Below are 8,774 nucleotides of genomic sequence, written 5' to 3'. Positions count from 1 at the left end.
ATCAACATACAAGCCAAGCATAACTCCCTCACCCCCACCATGGCGATAGTACACACATTTGTCAGCTTCTTTCACAACAAAGCCTGCAGCTGTTAAAGTTCTTTTGAACTTCTCATGCCACTGTTTGGGTGCTTGCTTGAGTCAATACAAAGACTTCAGCAACTTGCACACTTTCCCTTCCTGACCATCTATTACAAACCCATCTGGTTGTTCCATATAAATTTCCTCATCCAATTATCCATTTAGAAAAGCAGTCTTAACATCCATTTGATGAACGAGAAGACCATGTGAGGCAGCTAGTGAAAGTAGAACTCGAATAGTGGTCAGTCAAGCCACAGGTGAGTAAGTATCAAAGAAGTCTTCACCTTCCTTTTGGGTATAACCCTTTGCCACGAGTCGAGCCTTGTACTTTTCAATAGTACCATCAGGCCTAAGCTTCTTCTTGAATACCATTTGCATCCTATAGGTTTGCACCCATAAGGACGATCAGTTATCTCCCAAGTTTCATTCGCCAAGATGGAATCCATCTCGCTATGAACCGCTTCCTTCCAGTAGTAAGCATCTTCCGATGCATAGGCCTCCGAAAAAGAACTGGGAGTGTCATCTATGAGATACACAAGAAAATCATCACCAAAGGACGTTGCTATCCTCTGTCTCTTGCTCCTAGTAGGAACTTCATTGTTCTCCTCCACAGGACTTTCAAAGTGTTCCATCGAAATGGCAGGTTCAATAATTGTAACTGGTTCCTGATTCGATGAACTAGGCATCTCCTGATTACATGAGGTAGCCATATCCTTCATGGGAAAGATATCTTCAAAGAAACTCGCATCATTCGACTCCATGATCGTACCGACATGCATGTCAGGTACCTCAGATTTTACAACCAAGAATCTATAGCCAATGCTATGAAAAGCATATCCCAGGAAAACACAATCCACAGTTTTTGGTCCCAACTTCCGCTTCTTTGGAATTGGCACATTGACTTTCGCCAAACAACCCCAGGTTCGTAGATAAGAGAGCTTTAACCTTTTCTTCTCCCATTCCTTGAATGGAGTTATCTCTTTGTTCTTTGTGGGAACTCGGTTTAGGACATGACAAGCAGTCAATATCGCCTCCCCCCACCATGCCTTGGAGAGACCCGATGTGTCTAACATGGCGTTAACCAAAACAGTTAGAGTATGGTTCTTTCTTTCGGCCACCCCATTTGACTGAGGTGAGTAGGGAGGCGCCCTCTCATGGATTATACCATGTTCCGCACAAAAAGCATCAAATTCATTGGAAAATACTCTCCACTACGGTCGGACCTAAGCCTCTTGATTTTTTGATCAAGTTGGTTTTCCACTTCAGCTTTATAGATCTTGAAAAAGTTCAAAGCCTCATCCTTAGATTTCAGAAGATACACATGGCAGTATCTAGTGGAGTCGTCAATTAACATCATGAAATATTTCTTTCCACCTTTTGTCAACACACCATTCATTTCACATAGATCTGAATGTATAAGTTCTAGTGGTGCAAGATTTCTCGTCTCCGCAGTCACGTGAGACTTACGTGGTTGCTTAGCTTGCACACATACTTGACACTTAGATCCCTTGATAGTGATGAAACTAGGGATTAAGTTCAACTTTGCTAGTCGCGACATGCAACCAAAGTTAACATGACAAAGACATGAATGCCAAACATTTGATTCACTATTGTTGCAAATATGATTAACAACTTTATTGCAAACGTCTGATAAGGATAAACGAAACATGCCTCCTGACTCATAGCCTTTACCAACAAAGGTTCCATACTTGGATATTACAAATTTATTTGACTCAAGGACAAGCTTGTAGCCATCTCTACACAGAAGAGATCCGCTAACAAGATTTTTATTGACGGAGGGGACATAATGCATGTTCTTCAGCCGCACAATCTTCCCCGAAGTAAACTTCAGATCGACCGTGCCAACACCACGAACAGAAGCACTTGAACCGTTGCCCATTAGCACGGTTGAAGTCCCTGCGGTCTGATAAGACAAAAACATGAAAATATCACCGCATACATGCACATTAGGACTCGTGTCAATCAACCAATCAGGAGAATGACATACTGAAAGAATAGTGGGAAATATACCATACCCAGTATCCTTCATGTCAATGTCTCCGATGACAAAATTAGCGGTCTTGCCGCCTTTCCCAGGATGACACTTGTCATAGCCATTAGGACAACTAGGAGCCCAATGATCAGGATCTCCACACACATGACAAGCACCTTTCTTATTGTCACTCTTCTTCTTGAAGTCCGTGTGTTGTACAACCTTGTTCTTCCCATCAAACTTTGCTTTACCATCAAGCTTGCCCTTGTTCTTGAACTTGTGGGACTGGAAGTTTTTCTTCTGTACCAGATGGGCACTAGATCCTCCCTCAATACCTCAAGCATGTGTGTCCTTTGCTCTCGCCTTTTCTTCCACATCAAGAGTACCAATGAGATCCGGGACTGAAAACTCCTGTCTCTTATGCTTCAGTAAGGTAGCAAAGTTCCTCCACGAAGGAGGAAGCTTAGTGATGATACCCCCGGCAACAAACTTGTTCAGTAGGATACAATTGAAGTGCTCAAGTTCTCTAGGAAATGACTGTATCTCATGAGCTTGCTCAACCACGGAGCGCTCTTCAGTCATCCTGTAGTCATAGAATTGCTCCATGATGTACATCTCAGTGCCAGCATCCGAGACCCTCCAAACTTGGCATCGAGTGCATCCCACATATCTTTTCCATTATTAATTGACGCATAAGCATCAACTATGTTCTCACCGAGAACACTCGACAGAGCAACCTTAAACAAAGTATACATTTTCTGAAAAGCTTGTGCCTGTTGAGCATCAAGTTCTCCTTCAGGTCTACCAAGAGTGGCGTCATAGCAACTCATGGTTTGAAACCATAAGACTGCTCTCACTCGCCACCTCTTATAGTGGATACCCTCAAACATAGGAGGTCTTATGGAAGCAGCAAAACCATTCGAGGTAAATTGCCTATATTAAGGTTTTTGGATTGTTGGAAATGTGAGCAATTTACCAAATAATTTTGCTAACGAAAATACTAGATAAAGCATGACTAAAATAGCAAATATAAAGCAAGTCATGCAATCTGACAGAGAGAAGGTAAACATCGTCTGCATATATGAATTTGAGCTAAACACATCTAGAACAGACACTAGATGAAGTTGCTTATACGACATAGAACCTAACATACGTAGGGCAGAAACTAGAGCCAAGAACTGTAGCAGGACTTCTAACAGAAAGGAGAAGAACACGTACGGCACAGCAGCAGCAGAAGCGCTGGACTTGGGGTCGGTGTCCTCGCCTGCCATGTCATTGAGGAGGTCGTGGATGTCGGGGAAGAAGTCGTCGTCGGGGAAGTAGTCGTCGGCGACCGGATCGTCCGTGATGAAGCAGCCAGTAGTCGCGCTGAGCGCTCCCCAAAAACCTTATCACCCTTCTCCCGTATAGGACTCAAAAGGTGCGGTCCCGGAGGCCTACTGTCCCGACGTGCGGTGCACGCCGCAAGCCGGGATGAGGAAGACAACAGCAGCTTGGAGATGGAACCGATGGCGAGGGAAGGAGTAGTTCTGGTGCGTCTCTCTGAGAGGAGCGACCTCCGTTTTATAGGCGCAAGAGATGGAGACGAGAGGCTGCGCCGGGAGCTGAAGGGAATGTAGGAGACGAAACGAACAGGCAGCAGCCGAAGGGGCGCGCCGTTTGGATTCAGTGTCCACTACAGAAATAATGTTTCAGCTTTCGAGTGACCTTTCGTATACCCGTAGTGCGTGGCAAAAATTTAGACATCGGCTCCTTCCCGCAACCCGCGGCGCGTCGTGACGAGGCGTGGCGAGGCGGGCGGCGGAGGAGCGCGCGTGGGTGTCCCTCTTGTTCTCATGCTCATACAAGTGGGGAAGGAGTCTCCCTTATAAAGAGGTCCAACTCCCTCTAAACTAGCAAGGTAGGACTAAACTTTAGTTCCACCTTTTGTCTTGCACGAATGGGCTGCATGGGCCTCTAAGATTTATTAGGAATTTTTGAAACTGCTATTGGGCTAGGCCCAAATAGACAAAAATTTCAGCAAAAGGTAAGCGCTCAACATGGCGATCTTTAAGAACAGCCCGACAGGGAATGAACCCCTTGATCACTCGCCACCAGAAGCCTCTTAATTTTGGTGGCACCTCCACCAGAACCCCTGGCCTTGAACGTGGGATTTTTTCTGCAAATTTTTTGTTCGACGAGGGCGCATACAAGGGGATGTTAACGTTGAGAAATTTTTTGTTCGACGAGGGCGCATACAAGGGGATGTTAACGTTGAGCAATCACCACGACGATGACGATGACAGGTTCTCCTTTAATAGTAGATATTAATCAAGAATAAACCGTCCATCTTATTGCTCCACGGGTACACATGCATGCACCGTTACATATAGTTACACAGTTTGGCAAAAACAAAAACATATAATTACACACTGCAGAAGCAGCTTGCTTGCAGTGCAGGATAAATAGCACAAATGTTGGACATGATCATCGTATATCCAGGGCGCACACATTGTCGCGGAACCATCAAGCCTGCGAAGGCGCTGGTGATGGTGGCAGCAGGTAGTTGTTATCTGCGGGGTTCCTACCTGTAGGAGGGATCGGCCTCGGCACCGCAGATACATGTGTGCTCGTTCCCGCCGGTGGCAGATGGCCAGGCGGTGGCACTGGCCGCAGTGGTGGCAACGGCGTGTCCGGCGGCGGGAATTCATTATGTATGGGGTTTGGGCCTGTAGGAACGTGGCATGCCCATGCGGCAGAGAAAAGCAGCATCAAGGGCAGGAGGACGAGGAGCGCCGGCGCAACGCTCTTCTGCACGACCATGGCTAGCTTGTTGTTTTCTTCTAGCTGCCACTGTTGTGGTGTGTGTGGCTCGTCACAATCTGGGTTGGACAAATATATAGAGATGGATGGTCTCGTTTGAAACTATTCTATTTTCTTCGTCTAATAGACTGAAACTATTCTAATGACAATTACGACATAACTGTTATGAAACATCAACCTATGCATGTTACTCAATTGATTTCTATGAGTAAAACAAAAAGTAATCAATGTCATTAGTAACATGACATGAAACCTTCGCAACGTATCAAAAGGTCAATGTGGGTTTAGTACTAAAATGCTCCAAGTGAGCTAGATTATACATGACAGTGCTATAGAGTGTTATGGAGAAGTTTCTCTCCATACATACTTGTGTCTTTCTTCGCAATAATAATAATACATACGTACTTGTGTCTTTGTTCGTGCAATGTTTATTGAACATTCAGGCCAGAGCACTAGTAGAAAAACACCTAATAGTCCCGGTTCGTAAGGGCCTTTAGTCCTGATTCATGAACCGGGACTAATGGGTCGTTACTAATACCTCCACCCATTAGTCCCGGTTCAAACACGAACCGGGACCAATGTGCCTCCACGTGGCCCTGTGCGCCGAGCCCAATCAGGGGGCCTTTGGTCCCGGTTGGTGGCACCAACCGGGACCAAAAGTCCATGTTTTTTTTAGAAAAGTGGCTGCTTGAGGGGTTTTGGGGGTTATTTTTAGGTTGTTATTAGCTAGCTAATAGAGAGAAGTGTCCTCTCTTATATCTTTGTCCTTGGTTTACCAACGCTGCTGCTATATATGTTCATTTCACCCGCTGATATAATAACTCATGCATGCTCGCATCATACATAATCATATATAATAACAAGTCCTACTAATCATGCATCATCATACAACTTCTACTCGTTATTAATAATAAGTCATACGATCATCATCCTCATAGTCATTGAACCCAACCCTACATAATTGTTCTTAGCACATGATCATCAGTGTCAGGTAGGACATGACCTAAACACCCTTAAGGTAAAATAGCATAAAACAATATAGACCCTGACTCTCCATTATGAAGAATGGCGATCATCCTGTCTTCAATTCTTGCCCTTCGCTGATTTTTGCTTCCAAGAAGCTCCTTACAACTGTCCATACATTTTTTCCATTCTTTGATTGTCATGTCTCCACTTCTTTTAGAAACCCGGTATGGACAGTTCAGATTCGTAGGAAGACCTGGTTGTATGTTCAAAACATGAAGGCTACCGTGCGTATACATCAGATGAGGCACACAATCATACGGGATTATCTGTTGAAAAACATAGTAATAACTTCGTAGTTAGCAATGATGTACTAGTTTTAGAAGTGTGCAAAAAGATGCACGGATGTCGTAATAGTAAAAAATCTTACCAGGGTATCTCCATGGTAGTTACCATAGTTCAACACGTGCACTAGTGGCACGTATTGACCATAATGTTGAGGAGTTTGATTGTAGATATTGTAATTCTCAAGATCAGTACAAAATGCGACTAGATGGTTTTTCTCCTGATAAGTTAATTCGGAGCCTTCGGTGTAGTAGGTTCTGTCTACCATCTTCCGCACATTCTTTGAAGAATGAAAATAAGCTGTCAATGGAAATAAGTTGTCAACTATTTTGAAATAAACAATATAAATTACTTAATAACTATGTTAAGCTCACATGGGGGAAGAATTGGAGGTGTATCCACAAGAACGAAAATCGAAGGTCTCTCTTGCGCGATTGTAGGATCACCAAGATCCATGGTGACAAGCATACTCTCATTAAAACCATACATCTTGCAAAGTGCTTCCTAGTTTTTGCAACCAAAATGGGTTACACTCTGAGCATTGTACAGCTTTACTTGAAAATCCACACCATGATGGGTACTTAGGATAATTTTTTTGGTTTCCATACTTTCATGGTCTTCAAAACCCATCCTCTCCAAGACATAGCGTCTTGCAAAGCATGGGATAAGCTAGTCGAATTGGAAAAGATGAAAAATACACGTTAAAATAGTTGAAGTCGTGCTTAATTACGAAAAAAACTATTGTCGTTGTTGCGTACCGTATGAACATCGAAGGTCTCCTCGAGCTTAATGTTGAAGTGCCGATCTTCGTCCAGCTCAATGAACCTGTCGCACATACCTCGGTCGTCTTGGCACCAGTCGCACTCCCCCGGGCGGTTTTCATCGTCCGAGTACGACATTTCCGGCCTAAGTTCATAATTCAAATATTAAATATATGTACTAAAAAACCTAAATTAGATCATTATTATTAATCACGGGTTGACTATCGGTGATGGTACGTAGCTCCTCCTTTCATTCCCGAGTGCATTATTACAACAAATTGTCTAGCACACGGGAATGAAGGAGAAGCTACCCCCACGACGGCGTTGATGATGGAGGGGGCTCCTAGATTTCTGCATAGAGTGCTCTTCAATTTTAGCATTCAAAGTAGGAGTACTTTTCCAATATGAGCATTCAATAAGCAAAACCAAATCATAAAATAAAGTAGTATTCAAATTAGCATGCATTCAATTATAACCAAAAGTACATCATCTCGTGTGTCCGTACATCGTTGAATACTCCTCGAATACTATCATACATATAGCATCGCTAATTAATACAGCTAGAACTGTAGCGCCCGACGGGTACGGGCGACGAACACCCAAAGATAAGGAACGATCACAGGATCATAGCTCCAGTGAGATCCCTGAAGAACCTACCAGGTATTGTCGAACCTGCCCTCCAACGCAACCATGTAGCGACGGACGTGCTCGTCCTCCTTGCTGACACGGTGATGTACCACCTCCGCGGTGTCCGGAAGCCTCGGCACCGTCACTGGCCCACGCGACAGCCACCAAACAAGGATCGGGTCAACAACGGGCTGCCTCCTCACCAACCTACGTCCCCCAGAAGGTAGCACCTCCCAATACCAGCCCGGCGGAGCCCAGTCCCGAACATGGCCCTGATTAAGCAGGCCTCCACCACCGAGTTGACGACGACGAGGATGCGGGATAGGCACCGCCGACGTCGATGCGGGAACTACGTACTTCTATATATAGTTAAATAAAGTAGTTTTATTAATTAAATCAACTATCTAGTTCAACTACTAAGCACTTACTATAAATAAATAAAGTAGCACTTACTATAAATAAATAAAGTAGCACTTACTACAAACTACTTCTATATATAGTAAAATAAATTAGTTTATTAAATCAACTAGCTAGTTCAACTATATATGAAGCACTTATTGTAAATAAAATAAAATAGTACTTACTAAAAATAAACTAGTATTTTCCTAACTAACTAATATTTTTCTAACTAATTATACTACCAAAAAAATCTAAATAAAATAGTAATTATATTTTTCTAACTAGCTAGTTCAATTATAGTACTTACTAACACAATCTAAATATCACCAAAAAAATCTATTAACAATAATATCACCAAACATGCATATTCAACAATAATATCACCAAAAAAATCTATTAACAAAAAACAAATCTAACACAATATGAACAAATTAATTACACAATCTAAATTAACATACTATGAACTACATATCTAAATTACTACACATCTAATCTAACAAAAAAATCTATAAACTACAAAAAAATCTAACAAAAATCATAAAAAGTTGCTCACGGCGAGGTCGACGGCGACGGCGACGGCAAGGTGCGGCGCGGGGCGGCGACGGCGTCGGGGCGGCGACGGCGTCGGGGCGGGGCGGCGACGGCGTCAGGGTGGGGCAGCGACAGCGTTGAGGCAAGGTGGCGACAGCGAGGTGGCGGCAGGCGACGGCGCGCGGCGTCGGGAGATCGAGGAGGAGGAGAGATCGAAGTGGGGATGCGGTTCTGAAATTTTCCTTATATAGAAAAGTCTTTGGTCCCGGTTG

Source organism: Triticum dicoccoides, chromosome 1B (assembly GCF_002162155.2).
Source record: "Triticum dicoccoides isolate Atlit2015 ecotype Zavitan chromosome 1B, WEW_v2.0, whole genome shotgun sequence".
Taxonomy (NCBI): domain Eukaryota; kingdom Viridiplantae; phylum Streptophyta; class Magnoliopsida; order Poales; family Poaceae; genus Triticum; species Triticum dicoccoides.
This window is presented reverse-complemented; position numbering follows the sequence as displayed.